Source organism: Beta vulgaris, chromosome 3 (genome assembly GCF_026745355.1).
Source record: "Beta vulgaris subsp. vulgaris cultivar EL10 chromosome 3, EL10.2, whole genome shotgun sequence".
Lineage (NCBI taxonomy): Eukaryota > Viridiplantae > Streptophyta > Magnoliopsida > Caryophyllales > Amaranthaceae > Beta > Beta vulgaris.
In genome coordinates, this window is record NC_079204.1 from 27,357,504 (window position 1) to 27,379,654 (window position 22,151).

At 38.4% G+C, this 22,151-nt stretch overlaps 1 pseudogene; it reads left to right on the forward strand.

Moving 5' to 3' along the window:
* The first annotated feature begins 1,283 nt into the window (after positions 1 to 1,283).
* Positions 1,284 to 19,940, forward strand: LOC125495577 (uncharacterized; annotated as a pseudogene).
* Positions 19,941 to 22,151: the final 2,211 nt, after the last annotated feature.

Here is a 22,151-nt window from a genome sequence, read left to right on the forward strand (position 1 = left end):
ATCTTGCATACGGGTTGCGTCATCGTTACAAACAAAGCCTTACCTGCATGTACAACAATCCCCAAAAATCTACAATATATATTTTAAGAATCAACACGTTAGATGGAAAATAGTATGTCTAATTGATTTGTTATAAATTTGTTGCACAATGTACCTATAAGATTGGTGTCATTGTAATTGCAAGCTTCTATTGATTGAAGGGAAACCAACTTGTACAAAGCTTCGGGATACATCCAATCAACTATATCACCCTTGTAGAACTTAGTTTCTTTGTGTTATATGGAGTCGATATTGATTTGGAACAATGACACAATTCCACCCGCTGGCTACTATAGAATCTCTACATAATTGGAACCTCAAATTGATCTGAGCACAATGACCTTCTCATATTAAAGGACAAAAAAACAGCATGCTAGTGCATTTTTCCATAGCATATACTCAAATTTACAACACTTTCAATTAAATATTTGAATTTTACATATTATACTCAACAAAACCCATCAAAAAGCCAAAAGATGGAGAACCATCATCAAAATATAATCAAGTACTTGCTAATCATACATAAAAATAAAACCCAAACTTCATTTTTTTTAACTATAGGTAAAGCTCCCTTATAGTTTACTTCTGAGGAACATTTGAGGATCCACTTTGATTCATAGATTCCGTTGATAACTCTCCAGCGTTTCTAAAGTTGTTAATCAAGCACAAAATTGCACTACTACAGGTTGTAGTGCCATAAAAAAACAGCTTCCTTTCAAATCAAATTCAATAGTGCCAGTGTTTCTGTCAAAAGTGTGTTTTATCTAAGGGTGCTTCCAATTCACCATATTAAATAAGTTTCAGGAACAATAAGTTCAGAATATTCCAATACGTTAAGCTAATTTCCCATAATTTCAATTAAGTTTACTCAGATATTCAAATAAAAACAGCTAATATAAGTATTACTATATACAATAAAGCTCTACGGAACTTCTAATCTAGAACATTAAGAGAATATTTACTTTTGCAACTCAAATCTTCCAAGTATGATAAACCTTTTTCTACTTTATTATTACTATCAGTACAACTACTATTTCTTATTAGCATCTCAACTGTTTTTGTGCTATTATTCTTGATTTGTCTAAACTTCATATCAGCTAACTCCATTTTTGTTGGGACAGAATATCTTTGCAACCCAAACATGAAAAAGCACCACTTAAATTTCGAGCCATGCTATTACTCTTTGCTAAACTTCCATTAACCTTTTTTTTAGAAGAAGAAAAACTCTTGATCTTACTAAAGAAATGTTGCGTTCATTTTTTATGATTGTGAGGATCATGGTAAGTAGGTGTTTCTTTACTTGGAATTGGCTTACCACAAAGAGGATTTGGTCTATTATTGGTGGGAAATCGTCGATTGGGAAGAACTCGAACGAATCGCTCGAATTCTCATAGGAAGAATTGGTGTGTGAAGAATCAGAGGAATCATCACTATAAATTGGAAGATCACACAAGGAGAGGCAGTTCATATTACATATTTTTCCATGTCCTGCTAATCTGTTTGTCATGATTCTTGGTGCAGAGACCTGTTGAAGGGCAGAAAGGGATGAAGCAAGATCCAAGAAGCTTTGAGCTAATTTTGGAATACATAAAAGCTTTACCTGTGAGTGTAGAATTGTTGCTATTCATTGCCTTTAGAAAACTATGTGACGGCTCATTCTGATAACTGTTTTATTCATTTACGCAGAGTGGTCCAGAAACAGATTTCATCTTCGTATCTTGTATAGGATCAGGAATAGAGACCTCAAGAAGGGACCAGGTCTTGAGAGCTAAGAAGGTATGACTCTGACCTTTTACGGCAGCTTCTATCAATCTCCATCCTCTTAGCCCGGTCTTAGGCTTCATTCTTTTGTCTAGAAAAACTCTCATATAACATATACTTCTTGCCTGAACTTATTAGCCCTTATTTTTTAGAAATTATCAAAAAATTTATTTTAACTGTACACTAAACTTGGGTAGCCCTTATCTGAACTTATTGTTTTAGGGTGAACATTAAGGACATACATACATTGTTGGTGGGAACTCATCAACTTAAAAGTGTGGATGTATAATTTGTTTCCACAGGAAGAACCTGGTGGGAAACGTGCTCTGATATTTGACCAAGGAAACAGAATTTCTCAAGTAAACTGAACATAATAGAAGAGAGTAGAATCAACATGTAGTGTGCTGAATTTATAAGTTTTCACTCAACGTCTGATTCATCTACGATCTAAAACTGGTTGTAGAGGAAGATGACAATATATACTACTCATAGTTTCCCTATACAATTCTAGCTAAGTTAAAATAACTGACCACACTTATGAATTACTCATTCCTAAAATCTATTATTCTACACGACTTATAATCCCTATGTCAGGAATATCTCACCGAGCTCTATCACTTACAATGTCAAGAAATTCGGCAGTCCACCAATGTACACAAGTATCATATGACTGATCAAATAATCCAGTCTTTACAGTTTACTATGTTACTCACCAACCCATTAAACTTCTACTCAGTCAATCCTAGAAAAAAGTTACATTAGAACTAAGCTTGTTAGATGATGATTGTAATATACACTAATCATGTTAAACTAAAAGCATACTACAGAATTTTTCAAAAAACCATAACACATTCAACAAAGCTAACCACATTTTTTCTTAAGAATGACAGTATGTTTTCTACTCTTATTTCATCTACTACATAATAAGATCTAGATTATATTATAATTAAGTTGTCCCTTATATGTCTTCTTTGTACAGCACATGAATTTCCCCCTCCCCTTCCCCTTCCCCTTCCACTTCCCCCTACCTGAGAAAATAATACCGACACAATTCATCCAATTACCAGCAATCTGACTCCATCGTCACTCATAAAAAATCACATATTAAACAATCACAACTATCTAACAATATCAATGAAGCTTGTGAACACTTATCTACAAAAGAAACAAAGAAAAAGATGAAAATAATACCTTGCAAAGTTAAGTAATTGCAAAAATCCTCTGCCCAAAAAAAAAAACGAAGAGAAAACCAATTAATTAAATAAAAAAATAAAAAAACTGAAAATTTAAGTTCAATCTATCCCAGAAAACAAATGTCAGATTACATAATACCTTTTTGAAGAGAAATAACATACATGTAAGGATCATACATTAACCCTATTCTTTATATATAGAGATAGGGGGATATTTCAATTACAAAATTATGCAATAATTGAATGTATAATTGAACTTCAATAATGTACAATGAGAATATTAAGAGATTTAGGAGTGATTCGTGGATTAATTTGCGATTATTGTGCTAAGATTAACAATCTAACCTTTATGATGTTGCCCTCCAAAATCCGACCTTTGAACTCCATTGATTGTTTCGTATTCTCCAACAGCAATAATAAGAGTGGATTAGAAACAAATATTCGGAAGCCATTAATTGCGAAGGTGAAGAACACTTTAATGTTCACGGTGGATTTCAAAAGGGAAATGGAGGGGATGAATGGAAGCTTGGAAAGTTGGAACGTTTGTAGTAAGTATTGAAACTGACATTATTAACTTAACCCTTACCTATAAATTTATGAAAACACAAATCAACAAAGAAGGTTGGCTCAGGTGGTGAAACACTTGGGTTTCTTCACATGAGTCGGTAGTTCGAATCTGAACTTCAGCGAAATTTTTTTTAAATAATGACACACTTTAAAAAATGACACACTTGACTCAGCTACACGTGGCAAATTCTGGTGATAAGAGGAGGGTGCCACGTGGCGCATCGACGGTGTCACGCACACCTTTTAATATATTAGTATAGATTATTTTCGACTATAGGTGTAAGTACTGCGCTTCACTTTTATTTCCCGTCAATTGGAAGTTGAACCCTCCTCCCTCGCCCGTCGAACTTCTTCATACCTTCTGTTTTCCTTTTACTCTCTCCTCACTGTTCATCCAACGAACAAACACAATCGCAGAATTCTTCTCTGCGCTTCTTCTTCTCGAGGAATTTTATAATCTCTCTCTTCTTCTTCGATCAAATAATGGCCTGCAAACACTTTGAATTTGAATGGCGCATAGTATAATTCATTCAAATTTCTCTTCCATTTGCTTTTTCATTAAACCCTAGATTTCAATTGGATTGCATTTTCGGGAGAATTCGACTTCATTAAGCGAGTTCTCATAAATCGAGCAAGCTGATTTGCGGTGGCAAGTGGTAGGAGAATCTTTGGATCTTCTCGTTAACCATAATTATTGTTCGTGACTGCCAAGACTTCTACCCTCGTCGGTTTCTGCTTCCGGCCGTCACAAAATTAAACCACCATTGCTTCAGATCTACTTCTTCCGCGCTCTCTCCTCCCAAACTTCAGATCTGCTTCTTAAACCACCATTATGTACCAAAAAAAAAAAATCCAACTACAACTCACATTTTGCAAAAATATAAGGAACAAAAAAAACCCTAATTTTTCAATCGTAAACCAATTAATTGCGTACTCATTCGATCAATCAGCAATTTTACGAATCCACAAATCCTTTTCAATTTTCTGCCGAAGGTATTTTTCTTTTACTTCTCATCTCCTTCATTTTTTATTTCAGATTTTGTTTTACTTTGAATCATCTATGTTCTTATAACGTTGAAAATCACGATCCATAGAAGTTTCATATTGTAGATTTTTTAAATTTATTTTCTGAAAATTTACTTCGACTATTGTTGCTGTTTACGGAATAATGTTCGTAAGATGGTAAACCCTAATTTAAGAGAACAATTATAATTATCGATTTGATTAAAAAGGAATCATTTCCAGCCATACGTGAGTTACGATGTTATTCTTTAGTGTGTATTTTTTTGATGATTTTTTTCCTGATGATTTGGAACATCAATAATTTGATATATTCTTCTGCCTTGAATAATTTGTATTGTTGCAATAAGGATATCATGGGTTTTAATCTTAAGTCTTAAGCTTCAAGTATTCTTAAATTATTTAATGAAAATTTCATGTTATTAATGGGGGAAATCGGATGATATCGACTGGCCCGTTCGATACTGTATACACCTGGTTTCCTTGGTATGATGGTTGGGAAGGAGCATGAATGTGCATTTCTTTGATGATTCGGGTTATAAAGTGGTAAGCAGGTTGGTAAATTAAGATAAAAAGGGGGTTATTTGATTGTAAACTGTTCATGAGTACATGTTGAGGTGGAATTGCTGATTGTTGGGAATTATGCTTGCGAACTAAGCTATTCTGATCAACAAAGAATAAGTATATATGGGTGTTTTAAGACTAGCTTCAACCAATCATGAAAGTTGTTTGGCTTTTCTTTGTTTTGGGTGTCCTTAGACATGGATAAGGTAAGATTGCGAATTCTATTCCAGAGAGGAGCGACAATGGCGAAGGCAAAATTATGCCATCCCAAATCTTATCTTCTCTATAAGCATCCAAGTAAGACCCAGGGTACATTTGATAAGTTACTTCAGGATGAGCTTGTTCACTTCTCTAAAGATTTTTATATAGGCCCAAATAAAACTCTAGTGAGATTGTTGGCTCCTTAAGGCATGTTCCCACTTTCTAGCTCTTAATTCAGGGTTCAGTGTTTTGGTAGAAATTATCATCCCCTAGCCCACATGATTTTTTTTTTGTATATAATTGCTTTCTCCTGATTTATTATGTCCTTTGTTGTATTCTGCGTCTTAGGAAGTGGAGGGAAAGAAATCTGAGAGTAATGAATTTCAAATAATTGAAGGACATTGAATATGGGAAACCATGCGTTTCTTTCATTCTTTCCCATGCGTTAAAGCCTTTTCATTGGTTTACTGCATTTTCTAGTTATGGAAATGTTTTCATCTTACAGGTTGCCTTTTGTCATCTTGAACTTAGCTGCATAACGTTTCATGTGGTGTATTACTATGTGGCTCGTTTCCCTCACATAGTTAATGATCCATGATAAAGATTTATTTGGAAAGTTGTTTACAATTCTGGTCAAAACTAGGTATTCCCTTTTTTTCCTTCCGTCCCTCAAAGATTGCCCGAATTTCCTTTCTTATTTGTCCCTTTGTGTTTGCCTTAGAGCTATAGCTTCATAATGAAAACAGAAAATCAAATTGAATGCAGGAGATGGTTTACAAGAAAGAAGCAAAAATGGACTAAAATTTAGGTGAGTGAGCTATTTATGTTTACAGGGTTGTTGCTTGTCTAGATCTTCCAAGGTTATTTTGGCAAGCAATACGCTTGATACTGATAATCTTTTTTCAGTGCAATGTATCTCTGTGAAATCTGTAATTATCAACGTTTTCTTGTCTTGCTCTTAGTCTGCATTATATGCATTATGCTACTTAGAACTCTTAAGATGCAAATTCGCTTAAGACATTTATGGGCTTGAAAATGACATAATCCTTCAAAGTGTTGGTTCCTTATTAGTTTTAACTGTTTTTAATTCTAGGTAACACAGTTGCTTTGGTGTTGGTATATGTTGTTACTATTGTTGTGAGTTATTACTATTGTGATTGTAAATTTTTTTTTTTTGTGATATAGTTCTTTTGGACTCCTCTATAAATTATGGGTGACATGAGTAGGAGAGGTCACTTGTGCAGAATCTTAGTCATGGTTTAAAGTTATTTAGGAGGCTAATAGGAGTCCATTATGTGAGAAGTCAAGTTCTTCATGTACCTTGTAATTGCAAGCTGATTTTCTTGATTACATGTTCTTTGATTAAGCTCTAGTATATTCTGATACAATAAGTTATGACGGGCTTGGTGTCTTTTTGTCTAAGGTTTAGGTTTTGATCTTCTCTTTGTTGTCGAGCAAAAAAGAAAAGAGAAAGCTGGGAAATGGGAGGTTACATTACCAAAGGTGAGTCCAACATTGCTTTCGTCAGGTTCTAATTCATATGCTACTTATGAGCTTCTGTCTGCTTACTAAATGCTGTTTATAGGCAGATTTCTCATTTCATTTGAAGTTTGGACCTCCACATTTTATTTTGTGTGTTTTGAGTATTGGAATCACCTTCTTGGGGATTTTAAACTGTCTTCTCAAGTTCCTTGAAGAAGGTTGAAAATAGTAGAGTTTGCATTTTGAAAGTGCTCTAACTTTGATATTTTTTTTAATTGTTCCTCAGGTTAGACCAGTTGCTGAAGACGAAATTTTCAAAGTTATAAGGTCTGGGAAAAGGAAGAGTAAGTATATCATGAGGTGCCCTTATCTGTTTGTTGGATTTCCTTTGGTAGTTGGTTTCCACCTTCTTAGACGGGTTTGGTGGTGTATCAAATTCATTTATTTTGTCTAATTAGGCTGGCTTATCTTTTATGTGGACTATGTTATCTGTTCTTGGAAGCCACTGACCTGTTATGTTTTCATCTTTGTTATTTTTATCTTTGTTGCATAACTTTTGATCCTCCCCTTTGTCTTCTATTCCTGGATTTCTGTTATGTTTTACATTATTACATTTAAAATTTTAGTCAATTGTCTAATAGTTCTCGTATTTCTCTTCCAGCCAAGCAATGGAAAAGAATGATAACAAAAGCTACATTTGTTGGTCCTGGTTTCACTTGAAAACCTCCAAAGTATGAACGGTTTATCTGTCCATTAGGTTTGCGGTTCACCAAGGCTAATGTCACTCATCCTGAACTGAAATGTTCTTTTAATCTTGAGATCATTGGAGTAAAGAAGAACCCCAATGTACCTATGTACAGTTCCCTCGGTGTTATTACCAAGGGTACTATCATTGAGGTATGCTCCTCGACTCCTCATTTCATACCTTCTCATTTTAATGCCATAGTACGTCTTAACAGAAAATGTTTTACTAACTAGTTTATTTCTTGCTTACTTTAGGAGTACGTGAGTGAGCTAGGTCTGGTCACGCCTGTTGGGAAAGTTGTATGGGGTGAGTGATTATTCTTGGCTTGTCAGTCGTAACTTGTGTTTCCATCTTTTCTTTTCGCTTAATTGGTTTTTTGTGGTTATTTCGGGGAAGTACGCTCAAGTGACAAATGACCCACAAAATGATGGTTGTATAAATGTTGTTTTGCTTGTTTAATTAGGTTTTGTTAGAAGCCTTAGTAAAATCACCTGTAATTTGACAATGTATCACTACTAAGTGGGTGATAATTGCTATAGAATGATATTTGTTCCGAGTTTTTTCTGAGCCCTGTTGGTTTGGTGCTATATGCTCTCTTGCTTGGGACATCTTTGGTGGGAGACTAAAAATGTGCTAGGAACGGTAACAAGAAACTGCTTCTGTTATAAAACATGTATATTTACATTGAGAGCACGTTTGTTACAAGACTTTAGTGTTTGAAACAAAAACAATAAATCATTTCCAGACATGTTTGAATGCTACCGATTATGGTTCCCATTCATCATTTGTGTTTTGAACATCTACTGTTTCTCCATGACAGAATTCCACTGTCTGAAATCCATTCTAGAATAGAAGGGAGAAGGTGGCAGCTAATACGTAAGTACATAAGATAGAAGGTACCGACTGTTGGATATTGATTTAGTCTTTTGTTACTAATAGGTTGGAACTGCCGTTGTTACAAGGAGTCATGGGAGGATGGCTACTGGCTGCTGCTAGCTTGCATGCTGGCAGTAGCAGTGGTTTTTTTTTTTTTAAAAAAAATAGCCAAGTGCTCCGGTTGATAAGAAAAAACCGGAGCACTTGTGCTCCGGTTTTTTCTTATCAACCGAAGCACTTGAATTATTTTGAGCATATAATATTCACAAGTGCTCCGGTCTGCTACGGGTCAAATACGAAGCACTTGTACGATTTATAACCGGGGCACTTGATGTTTTTTCCACTAGTGAAGCTTCCGTCTCGTCGGACGAATTGGTAGGCTCCATTGCCTACTACTTTGCTAATTTGGTATGGTCTTTCCCATTTAGGCCCTAGCTTACTAGCATTAGCTTCTTGTGTGTTTTGAAATAATTTCCTTAGGACCCAATCACCTTCAATAAAGGATTTGGCTTGAACGTTTTTGTTGAAACTCCTTGCGACTATCTGCTGCTAAGCCGCCATACGTACCAATGCTGCGTCGCGTAACTCCTCAATAGTATCCAAGTCGTTGACAAGCTCATTGCAATTCTGCTGCTCCGTCGTTAGACCACATCTCGCAGTCGGGACGTTCACTTCAGAAGGCAGGACAACTTCACACCCATATACTAGTGAGAACGGTGTTTGTCCTATCGTAGTGCGCGGTGTCGTGCGATTAGCCCATAAGATGGAAGGTATCTCCTCTGCCCATTTTCCCTTCTTGGCTGTAAGTCACTTTTTCAAGGTGTCAATGACCGTCTTATTACTAGACTCAGCCTGTCCGTTGGCTTGCGGATATCTCAGCGTTGACGTTAACAACATTATGTTCCATTCGTCACAGAAACGCCTTGTTTTGTTGCTAATAAACTGCGACCCATTGTCGCATATTATTTCGGACGGAACACCAAACCTGCAAATAATGTTAGTACATATAAAAGAAATCACTTCCTTGTCACGTACCTGTTGAAAAGAACCTGCTCCTATCCACTTAAAAAAGTAATCAGTTAGTGCCAACATAAAGACCATCTGACCTGGGGATGGAGGTAACTTGCCAACTATATCCATGACCCATTTCATGAAAGGTCAAGGTGTTAAAGTAGGATGCAAAATCTCACAAGGTTTATGCGTCATACCTTCGTGTCCTTGACAGCTATCGCACTTGGTAACATACCTTATCGCGTCTTTCTTCATTGTGGGCCAATAGTATCCCATGCGTAATGCTCTGTTGGACAAACTACGCCCTCTTGAATGATTTCCACATGTTCCTTCATGCAGGTCTTCCAAGACTTGCCCCCACTGATCATTTTCCAAACAACGCAAGTAGGACCCCGCGGCAGATTTTTTGAACAACACTCCTTGAATGAGCACGTATCGTGATGCATTAAACCGAATTCTGCGCGCCTCTGCCTTGTTTGTTGGAAGTACATCGTTAGCAAGATAGTCATAAAACGATTTTGTCCAACTGACACTTACCTCCTCAGTGTCAAGGTCGCTCGTAGCTAAGATGTTGCTTGTGTTACTAACGACATCTCGGTTGTCTTAAAGTCGTTCAATCATTGTTGCGACAATTTCGCCATCACTTCTAGCGACTGCAGGGTTTGCTAGATAAACTATAGGGACGGAAGTGAATGAAATGTCCCTTAAGGAGGATCCAAGGTTGGCCAACGCATCTACCTGCGTATTCTGGTCTCTTGGTATCTGCAAAATGTCAAATGGATTAAATACTTTACCTTTACGCTGAGTTATCTTTAAGTACGTAGCCATTTTGGAATCTTTTGCTGCTAATTCTCCTTTGACTTGGCTAACAATCAACAATGAGTCGCTGAAGCTTTTTAACGCCTTTGCTCCCGTGTCTTCTGCTAACGTCATTCCTGCGATAAGTGCTTCGTACTCGACTTCATTGTTCGTCGCTCTAAATTCACAGCAAATGGCTCATACTACCTTGCCCCCTTGTGGCGTCTTTAGCACAACACCTAGACCTGCACCACGAAAATTAGAAGATCTGTCAACAAATAATACCCATGGTTCGTGGTCTACATGGTTAATTTGCGCGACTTCATCATTTGCGAGCTTTTCTAGCTCTGGCTAAAATCTGCCACAAAATCTGGCAATGCTTGCAACTTAATGGTTGTTCTGGGATGAAACTGAATGTCGTACCCACTGAGCGCTATTGCCCACTTACTCACGCGTCCTGTTAATTCGGTGCGTCGTAAGACGGACTTAATAATATAGTTAGTCATAATAATAACAGTATGCGTCAAAAAATAGTGCCTAAGTTTTTTAACAGCAACAACTATGGCTAAAATGAGCTTTTCCAATGACGAATACCTGGTCTCTGCGCCTAGCAGAGACCTACTAACGTAATAGATTGGGAGCTGCTGACTTTCTGCTTCTCGCGTCAGGACAGCACTGACGGACACACTGCTTGCAGCGAGATAAAGCTGCAGCGTCTCCCCGTCGCTGGGCTTGGACAGTAATGGTGGTGACGCTAGGTATTTTTTGAGTTCTTGTAGCGCGTCTTCATGCTGCTGCGACCAATCGAAGCCTTTATTCTTCCTCAAAACGTCATAGAATAAATCACATCTTTCGGACGACCGGGATATGGCCACCGGAAGCTTTCGACGTCCTGCGATGCTATGGCCACGCAACCGGTTAACTTCTGCACCTCTTTGACGTTCCTTGGAGATTGGATATTGATAAGGGCTTTTACTTGATCTGGGCTAGCTTCGATCCATCGCTGTGTCACGACATACCCTAGGAACTTTCTTGCACACACTCCAAATGTACACTTAGTGGGGTTTAATTTCATGCCATACCTTCGCAGGACGTCGAAAGCTTCCGTCAGATGTTGGACGTGGTCGCTTGCTTGTTTGGATTTGACGAGCATATCGTCTATATACACCTCTATGGTGTCGCCCAATTGGTCTTTGAACATCTGTTTGACCAATCATTGGTAGGTGGCACCTGCATTTTTCAAACCAAAAGGCATAATCTTATAACAATATATACCTTTGTCAATGACGAACGCTATCTTTTCCTGATCGTCCGGATGCATCAAGATTTGATTATACCCAGAATATGCATCCATGAAACTCAAGAGCTCGTGGCCTACCGCCGTGTCAACCATTGCGTCAATATGAGGAAGAGGGAACGGATCCATGGGACACGCTTTGTTCAAGTCTGTGAAGTCTATGCAGACTTTCCACTTCCCGTTCTTCTTGCTCACGACCACGACGTTAGCGAGCCAGTCCGGGTATTTTACTTCACGAATTTTCCAGTGTCGATCAGCTTTTGGACTTCGTCACTGATGGTTTGGTTCCTCTCGGGCACGAATTTACGTCTTTTTTGCTTTACCGGCTTGTAATCGGGATCGACGTTGAGTTTATGTGTTATGACGTCGGGACTGATTCGTGTCATATCTTCATGGGACCAAGCAAAACAATCTAGCCTTTAAAAAATCAATTAACTGACCTCGTATTTCCTGCGAAAGCGTCGCTCCGATTCGAACGACATGATCGGGGATGGACGGATCATCCACGTCCTGCTCACTGGGTTCGTCGGGCGCTGATCCATCCTTTAATTGCTAGATGGTTTCCTTTGGAAGTTTGAGCGACAAGCTATAACATTCTCTTGCGGATTTCTGCTCGCCTTTTATTTCTTGGACCCCCACTTGGTTGGGCACTTCAACGTCTGATGATAAGTCGACGGGACGGCCTTCATCTTATGTACCCATGGGGTGCCAAGGATGATGTTGTATGCTGACGGGCAATCCACGACGTTGAATGTGGTCGGCAGGTTGACACCTTTGGCTAACGCTGGCAACGTGATCTCTCCGACAGTGTGTTGGGCTTCTCCGCTGAAACCATTTAAAACAATAGATTTTTAGTAATATCTTTATCACACAATCCCATACTTTCGAGGGCGCTTTTGAATACGATATTAGCTGAGCTACCCCCATCGACCAACACTCGCTTCAACAGACAATTACTGACAGTCAAGCATATGACTAGCCCATCATGGTACTCTACGTCGCAGACGTCGTCGTCGTCAAAGGTAATTGCCATCGCTTCCAGCTTGTGTTCTTCTGCTGACCTGCAAGATTTAAAAACGGCGGACGAGGGGGTGCCCTCTCTTGCTAGCCTTTTGGCTGCGGAGTACTTTAGTCCACATACATCAGATCCACCAGAAATAACATTAATTACCTTTACGTGCGTTGGTGACGCAGGCGGGACGGACTGCGCATGATTCCTCTTGAAGGACGCTTTGCCTTTATCGCTTAGGAGATCTTTGAGATGCCCCTTATTGAGCATGAACACAACCTCGCGCAGTAACGCAATGCATTCCTCCGTCTTGTGGCCATGATCATAGTGGAACAGACACCACTTTGTCTGATCTTTTTGCGCTTCTGGTCGGTCACTCTTCCTTGGCCAACGGACGGGTGCTCCAATCTTGGTCAAGGCATTTACGACGCCTCCAACATCGACGGAGAACCCATAAGAGTCGAGATCTGGGAAGGTTGGTGACTCCGTCCTTGCGTCATTACCTGCATCATCGATAACGTCAGTAATATTGTTTACCTGATTTGAACGACTGTATGGATGGTTTTGCTAGTTATTCTTTTTGGGGACGAAAGCCTTTCGGTCATTAGGGTTTTCTGGCGCACGACGCGTTGATATGGTATTGAGGATGGCATCGTCTTCCTCCAACCTCATCAGCGCTAATGCTCGTGACTTGACTTCCTCGAACGTTTGACATAGCACATATACATACATAGTAGGCCACTAGGCATCATATTGCACAATAAATGAGATGAGATGAGTGGCGATAGTGGCAGCTTACTTGATGGCAGCCTTAATGTCATCACAGCTAGCACCCTTCTCAAGTCTAACAGTAAGACCCTCAACAATGCCAAACTTGTCGTTGATAACCTGAACCATATATTAACAAGATTTTATAAATGAACAATCATATGAAATCGAGAAGATAATACTCAAACTTAGACCAAAATGCTGCGGAAGCCTAATATAACACCCCTGCCGACCCGAACCCTTCTTTATTCGATAAAACTCGGGTTTTTGGGGGAAAATAAAATCCACGAGGGTTCAACCCGACGGGTGGCGTTACCAGCCGCACTTATCTCCTTGGAAATAAATGCAAGGCTAAATTAATGTATACTAAACTCAAATTCATTAATCTGTACAACCAAAGTAAATCGTTCGTTAAACATTACTAATTGATTAAGTGTTTCGGTGTTCCAACATAAGCTAATCATATGCTAAGTGGATGACAACTCTAAATGATCTCCCTTTTTATTCCCCCGATCGATCACCTACCTGCACAAATACATTGAAAAGAGACAAGAGACACAAGCTCCCAAAAATCAGAAAAACTGAGCAATTCCAACTCCATCCCGTAAAATACTTAAGTTGAAAATACTTTGTAAAATAGTAGATTAATAGTTTTGGAAGTCATAGCACATATACATATACATACATTGAATAATCACATCATTAATTAAATTAATCCAGTTATTCAAGGAGAGGAAAGAAAACGCCAGTAAGCCGGGGTCAATCCCCTGTAACCACTTACTTCAACCTTGTAGGCTGGGGTCAATCCCCTGTAACCACCTACGGATAACATAATGGCCATAGTAACAGAGTCCCTAGTGTGCACACCCCTCACTAGTACAAAAAACATCAAATGCTCCGGTTAAAAACCCTTCAAATGCTCCGTTTTTAACGCGTAGCAGACGTCATACGAGCAATTGGACAAATAACAAATGCTCCGGTTCTCAACCGGAGCATTTGATGGGACAAATGCTCCGGTTGTCTTAAAAACCAGAGCATTTGTACATGTTTGGCCTTCAAAATTTGTCAAATGCTCCGGTTTTTAGCTAATAACCGGAGCATTTGTCCCATCAAGTGCTCCGTTTTTTGCTAACAACCGGAGCATTTGTTCTTTTATTTTATTTTTTTAAAAATTAGCAACGTTTTCAAATATGATTTCTAGAGCTGTTACAAATATATTGCGCACGCAGACTCTGTTACAATTCTCCACCTCGTGCCCTCCTCATTGCTATACAACATGCATCCAAAGTATATCCAACCAATTGCACACAGAAATTCAAGAATCCAACAAATTAACTTTCAAATTAAAATTATATTATATGAAGTGTAGAATTGAATTACAAAATACTACTCTAAATTCAAAGTATGCATGTGTTTACATCATAAGTAACTACATACATATCAAAATCAAAGACAATTATCGGTAAGGAAGGAAGCAAACTTGTCTCGAACTTCATCGATTTCCTCAATAGTGAATGACTCATCCTTTGACGTGTTGTAAATCTAATAAGAACAAAGACAATAATATATATGTCAAAATTTATCCGTTATTAGGTCGTTTTGCCATTAATTATATCCTTTTCATTCCATATCATGTATTTTTAGCTTACAATCTATTCTAATAAGTTGTTTTGGGATTATTAGGATAATTACAAGTCAAAGTTGATCGTTCAAGTCAATTTTGAGTAAGTAAATCCCTTTAGAAGGTCAATTTACCCCGTTCGGGTCCAATGCATCCATTTCATACCACATCATGTAATTTTAGTTTAGAATCTACTCTAATATGTTGTTTTAGGATTACTAGGATGATCAAAAGTAAAAGTTGATTGTTCTAATCAATTTTGTGCAAGTAAAGGTCATATCAAGTTCGTTTTAGATCATTTTGGATCCAATTTATCCATTTATATACCATAGCATGTAATTTTTGCTTATAATCTACTCTAACATGTTGTTTTAGGATTACTACGATGATTTCAAGTCATAGTTTGTAAGGGGGATGAAATGTTACAAACCTTCTCTAGATCATCAAATTCCGTGCAAGAAGAAATTATATCGTACATAAACCTCATCACATAATAGTCGCAAGCAACCCCGTCATGTTGTTGTGCACACTAAATTAAAAAACATAATCAAAAAATAATTCTCAAAATTCTGATCAATAAATCTAGGGAGACTAATAACTTAAAGATAGATGACAACCGAAATCATTTACTTACCTTCACTGATTTCCATTGAGAAAGTGTGGCTCTTCTGGGACCAGAACCACGCAGTTTCTTCATCACACTACAACACCACTTTTATAATAGTGACAACAATGTCATGCATGTTAATGAAGACTTAAAAAAAATGAAAATATAACAATACCTATTCAATATGCTTTTGACTAGTAAGCCTCGGGGTGGTTCTTGACGCACAGAATCAAAATGGTATATTGTATGATTTGAAGGAGATATCACCAAAAGCATTCAATGAAGACTAATAATAAATATTTAAATTCAACAATCATATATATATATATATATATATATATATATATATATATATAACATATTTGTACCAATAATATTTATCCAAAATAGCATTATGAAAAGACATTATCAATTAGGTACTAAAACATACTCTTCAATGTATGGAGCGATAATATACTTATCTCCCGATCGAACACTTGTCTAATACTCCGTTCAATGTACTCATTTGCTTCTGCATGGTTGTGCAAGCAATTGGCATCACGAATCTCTTGTGGACATAACCACCCAACTTTCGAAACAGAATCACATCCAAGTAAATCTTCGTAAAGTGCACTAAAAGAATAATCATGTAAAGTTAGAATGAAAACCGTCAACAACTAACAAAATTTGTCCCCAAATAGTGGAGGATTAGGTATCGAACCAGGTACTTCTCTGAGTGTCTCTTTAAGTGTCTGAGGCTCTTGCTGGCTTAATTTGTCCCCAGGAGTGATATTGAGCTCGTCAAAGCTAGGTAATCCCATGTGTTCCAAGATGGCACTGAATTGATTCTTCATCTTCTTCTCAAGCTCCTCTATTGCAGATTTCATTTTGCGCTCCATATCTTGTGTGCATTAGAAATTGAGCTTGATCTTGTTGCGGAGTACTCTTCACCGTAAACTTTTTTCAAGCCTAGTCGTACCCCTCCTGTCCTTTCACGCGTCCATCATGATCCTTACCTAGTACCATATACAAGGCATCCTTGTTCGCTTTGGGAACGAACTCGCCTGTAACCTCTTTGTGCTTCCATCCAAGCTAGTGAAAGAAGGAACACATAAGAAAACGGTTAGTTGGAAACTGAAAAACTAAACTCAAATGAAGTGACACTAAATACTAACCACAGCATCGGCTATCTTCTTCGTTCCCGGATCAGAAATGGTTCTTCTCCCACTTGCATCTCGACTATGAAGTGAACAATACCAATCGGCAACTCGATCAATCTTCTTTGTCGTAATTGTAGAGCTAGAAGTTCCCCCCGACGATGAGCTAATGCTTGGGTAAAAACCATATACTTCAAGCCAATCCTTTCTACTCTGCTCATAAGTTTTAGGACCCATATGATGATAAAACTTCTTCTTTCCTGAACTTATATAAGCTTTAGCGCGCTTTTCCTGTAGAATCAATATAAAAATATAAATTAAAGGTAACTATAGTCAATAAAGGCATATTAATATAAAAAAAATTGAGTAGTTGGCTCATGACAAAACACAATTTTCATAAATGTACATGGGGTGGAAGGGGGTGGCAGGGGTAAAAGGAGGGTGGCAGGGGGTAGAAGAAGGTGGTTGGCGGGGGTGGCAGGGGGCTGGCAGGAGGGTGGCAGGAGGGTGGCAGTGGGCTGGCACGAGGGTTGCAGGAGGGTGGCAGTGTGGTGGAAGGGGGGCTGGCAGGGGTGGCACGGGGGGTGGCAGGGGGGTAGACCTGAATGAAGTAGTAAAACGAAGTTCTCTATGGAACTGGAGAGAGGAGGATGATAGAGCGCATTCATAACCAGGTTACAATACTACCCCTCTCCCTTTGTGCCACAAAAAAAAAATTTCGATAAAAAGCCAAACTAACGCAAACAGGTTTCAACTCAAATCTTATACACCGCTACCAAAGGTTTTACCAGCTAAGGAGCAGTTTAGTAGTATGTCTGTCGATAAACATGATATACTATATACACCCTGTAAGTATGGAGCCACCCACCACACAACCAAAAAGTTGCATATAACATATAAATAAATAGAGATCTGCCAAATATTAATTGTGATTTATTTTAATGGTTTTGAGTAGCAGCAATAACATCATAAACTAGGAGGAAGGTATGCAGCTGGTTTAGAGGAAAATATGAGATAAAAACTTACAACTGCTTTCGGAGTAGTTTTTTGGGCAACAAATGCTTCCCAATCCTCTTTTGTGATGTGATCCCATATCTCATAAGGCAACTCCACCGGTCCTTGCTTCTTTTCCGATGCCTTTTCATTTTCCCCTCCCTCCTCATTTTCCTTTTCCTCTCCTTCCTCATTCTCCTTTTCCTTTTCCTCTCCTTCCTCATTCTCCTTTTCCTTTCCTTCTGTCAACTTCTTAGACTTGGTTCTTTTCTTCTTAAAGTGATCCATCCACTCACTAGCTTTGTCTTGAAGTCTCTAAATCTCTTGCAACAGCTGATAAAAATACTTCCTTCTTGGCTTCATCAGGTTCAATATGAAATAAATTCTACAAAAAGAAAAACAAAAAAGTTGCATAAAAAGTATGTTATAAAATGCAGCCAAATAATTGTGAACTCTTATAAACTTACCACTGTATCTTCCCACAATGCCTTCTTCATACCCTCCGTCACCTCTTTCCATGTTAAAATGGAAAGTTTGCGTATGCAAAGGCCAACTTGTTGCCCATACATATGACGCCACTTACCACATGGTTGACCAAATTTATCGTATTCAAGGTGCATGGGTTCCTTATTTTTAAGTCCTTTTGTGGGACCTCGCCCTCTTTTCTTTTTTGGATTGTGACTCACAATTTCACTTGCGGTACGGGTTGTAGTATCGGTCTCCTCTTCACCTTTATCCTCTTCCATCTCACCTTTATCCTCTTCTATCTCACCTTTATCCTCTTCCATCTTACCTTTATCCTCCATCTCTGGATCATACTCAGCATCATCATCACGCTCCATTTCATCATTCTCAATATCCTCCTCCTTACTCCTGCATTTGCGTTTTGTGCCCTTTTTTGATTGAGTTTCATATGCGGCAGAACAAATCCCCATTTCTTGCATTTTTAATTTATTTTCCGCTATCCTCTTTTCTCTATATTTCTCATAATCTGTCATCTTGAATGTCTAATGTGAGATTAGCTTCTGCACAAAGAGGTCATAGACATTCAGTTTAAAAAAAAAAAAAGGACAGAGAGTTATGGTTCTAGTATACTACATACAACAATAGACTATTAAAAATACAAGTAGGTGGGTGTGTGAGGGAGGGGGAGGCAGTGAGTGCAGGCAGTGGGAGGAAATGCAGTGAGTGCAGTTGGGTGAGTGAGGGTGTTTGAGGGAGAGGGAGGCAGTGAGTGCAGGGAGGGGCAGTGGGCAGTGGGAAGGAGTGCAGGTGGGTGAGTGAGGGTCTTTGAGGGAGGGGGAGGTAGTAAGTGCAGGGAGTGGCAGTGAGGGGATTATTGTGCAGGGCAGTGGGTGTTTGAGGGTGTTTGAGGGAGGGGGAATCAGTGAGTGCAGGGAGTGGCAGTGGGCAGTAGGAAGGAGTGCAGGTGGGTGAGTGAGGGTGTTTGAGGGAGGGGGAGGCAGTGAGTGCAGGGAGTGGCAGTGGGGCAGTGAGGGGATTACTGTGCAGGGCAGTGGGTGTTTGAGGGAGGGGGAATCAGTGAGTGAGTGTAGGGAGTGGCGTGAGTGAGCTGTTGCTGAGCCTTCAGGAATCATACCGTGATTATTGAATTTAGAGCTTGATGCGATTGAGTCTGATGCTGGCAAACCTGAATAGCGTGTATCATCTGTGTCGATAATTTTCTTTCCCTTTCAGACCTAAAACATAGAAAGGATGATTTAGAAACTGGTATAAACTTGCAACTGTCTGGTAGTGGGGATGCAGGAAAGTATGTTACATATAAAATACTATGAGGGAAGAATTGTATCAAACATTTACTAGTATTTTGGATTATATTTTACTTAAGGCTATGATTAATTAATTAATTCGTGTGTCCGTAGAATTATCGAAGTTATCAATCTTGCTAATTACTTCAAATAATTCTGTAGGAATATGTCCCCGAGATCGATGAATTGTCGTATAAGTTGATCTGGGAGGAAGTAAAGAGACCTAATTTTGAACTGGTATAAACTTGCAACTGACTGTAGGCTTGTTTCTTTCATGTTGCCTGTAGAGGTAGCACAAATTGGAGGGATTTTATTGTCTGCATGCACCTACGGAGATCAAACATTACAAATAATTTTGAGCATTTAGAACGTTACTATGTAATCTTTGTCTGGAATCGCTGGTAATGAGGTCATAGTCAAACATATGCAGCTCCTCATAATGCATACAGTGGTTTCTTCACTAATTTATAGTTGACTATCAAACTGTAACAAACTGGTAGGATTCTTACTCGCACAGAGAAAAGCTCAACAAGATTCACAGAGAGATGAGGTGAGTTTGATTGAATCAAAAGGAAATACAAGATAGTTTCTAGGCTTTCGAGAGGCCAAGATCTCTCCCAATACTACTAAGTTACTACGCAATTTTCTGGATAACTTTCTTCTATTCACTACCTCCTATCTATAGCTATTGCAGCTTTCATTCTTCCTACTAACCTTAGAAAAGGGAGTTACACCTCATCTTACAGCTCATCATTCTCTGTGATTACAGAATATGCTCTGACATTTATGATATTCTCTGCCATTTCTTTTTGATGACCTGATCACCATTTTTTTTTTTTTTAGTTTTCTATCTGGGTTTAGAATTGAGGTAAACATGTCATAGTTTAAAATATTGAGACTTGAGAGTATTGCGTATTGGTGCAGATAAATAGGCTTCTGAAAACTGGACTGATTCCAGGAACATAGGACTAAACAGATCCAGTTGGAAGCGTGCATAAGCTCTAACCTGGCGAAGAAAAGGCACATTAATGGAAAACCTAAGATGATCCAGAAGACCTATGTTCCCCTTTTAGCCATTTTATTGCTTGAGACAAGTACATTGAGAATCAGAACTAGGCAACCCACAATTAGTGTACTTTATTTTAGTCGCGTACAGGGTAACACATGGTGTGGCATGACAATTATCATCCAGCATCAACTACAGCATTTACAAGTCTATAATTTTTGTAAAACAGCATATTGCAGCATATTGCAGCTTAAGGAACTTGCATGACCCTGTACTACAAACTGTGGAAAGAGTAACAAAAGAAGACGACATAAGTATATGGCTTCGTATCTTCACAATTCTGTCAGAGCCTCGGTTTTGAATGGATAGGAATCCTTCTAGAATAAAAGGTTAACAAATTTCTTTAGGTGAAGGCTATATCTCTTAGGCCAATTATGTTCAACTTTAATTAATAATAACAATAATGGTTTGAAATCAGGAAAACAAAATAGACCATTATAAATCAACAATAATAATAAAAAAAAGCAGTTTCAATGAGTAATAATGTGTTACCTGCGAACTGGATGCTAGAACGCTAGAGTGACTGTAAGCTAATTGGATTTGTGACAGCTAGAAGACCAAATGTAGTAGCATCAAACAAAAAAAGCGAGCAGCTACACATGACCTGCAGTCAATTGATAGCTTGTTATCACTTGTTTATATATGATGTACATATGCTTTACTAGGAAACTAAAGAGGTTCTTTAAAAGATCAAAGGTGTCAACGTCAAAAACTCATACAAACTCACTATATAAAGTATCATATGAAAACTTCAAAGTAACGAGATTCAAAGATAGAAAATATATAATATGAGAATAGGAACCACAAAAATACGTTTCATATCTCCCAAATAATAAAAGACATTCATAAACTTGTACATATAATACCTCGTGAATATATCATTCTCAGAAATCGACAAGTATCCCTTCCGTGTGATCTACACGCATATAATTTGTGTCGACATCTGCATCGCATGTTACATCGATTTTGGGATTGATGAAAGGCGGGCTATCCTCAAAAGCATCATATTCTTCCTCATCATCAACATCGCCAATGCCAAGGATACTTCTTTTTCCCGGTACAACAATACACCACTTATGATCAGCAGGTCTCTTACATAGAATACTTGCTTAGCATGTGTTGCAAGTATAAATGGCTCGTCACTTTCACGCAAATGACCCAAGTCTACAAGAGTGAATCCACAAGGGTCATCGTTTCTTACAAAATGCCGATTATTACCTATCCATTTGCAACAGAACAGACCAACCAAAACTAGAGTAGTTAAGCTCCCATATTTCTTGAATTCGCCCATAGTATAACAATTTGGCATCCACTGGATTCCGATCCTTAGCGCTCGCATAAAATGTAGATGACGCCAAAACAGAAACACCACTATTTTGTAGTGATGATGACTTTTCATCTTGACCTTCACTCCAAAATGTAAATCCGTTGATATCATACCCCTCATATTTGTTGACAGCTTCACGAGGACCAAATGCTAACCACTTAATAGTTTCAGATACATCATCTTGTTGTTGACATATTACTCGATCATGAAACCAATCAATAAACGTCTTATTGTGCAACTGCATCAATGCCCTATCCCTTTGGAAGGATTTTCAGCCCGTAGCACCTCCATATGCTCAGCC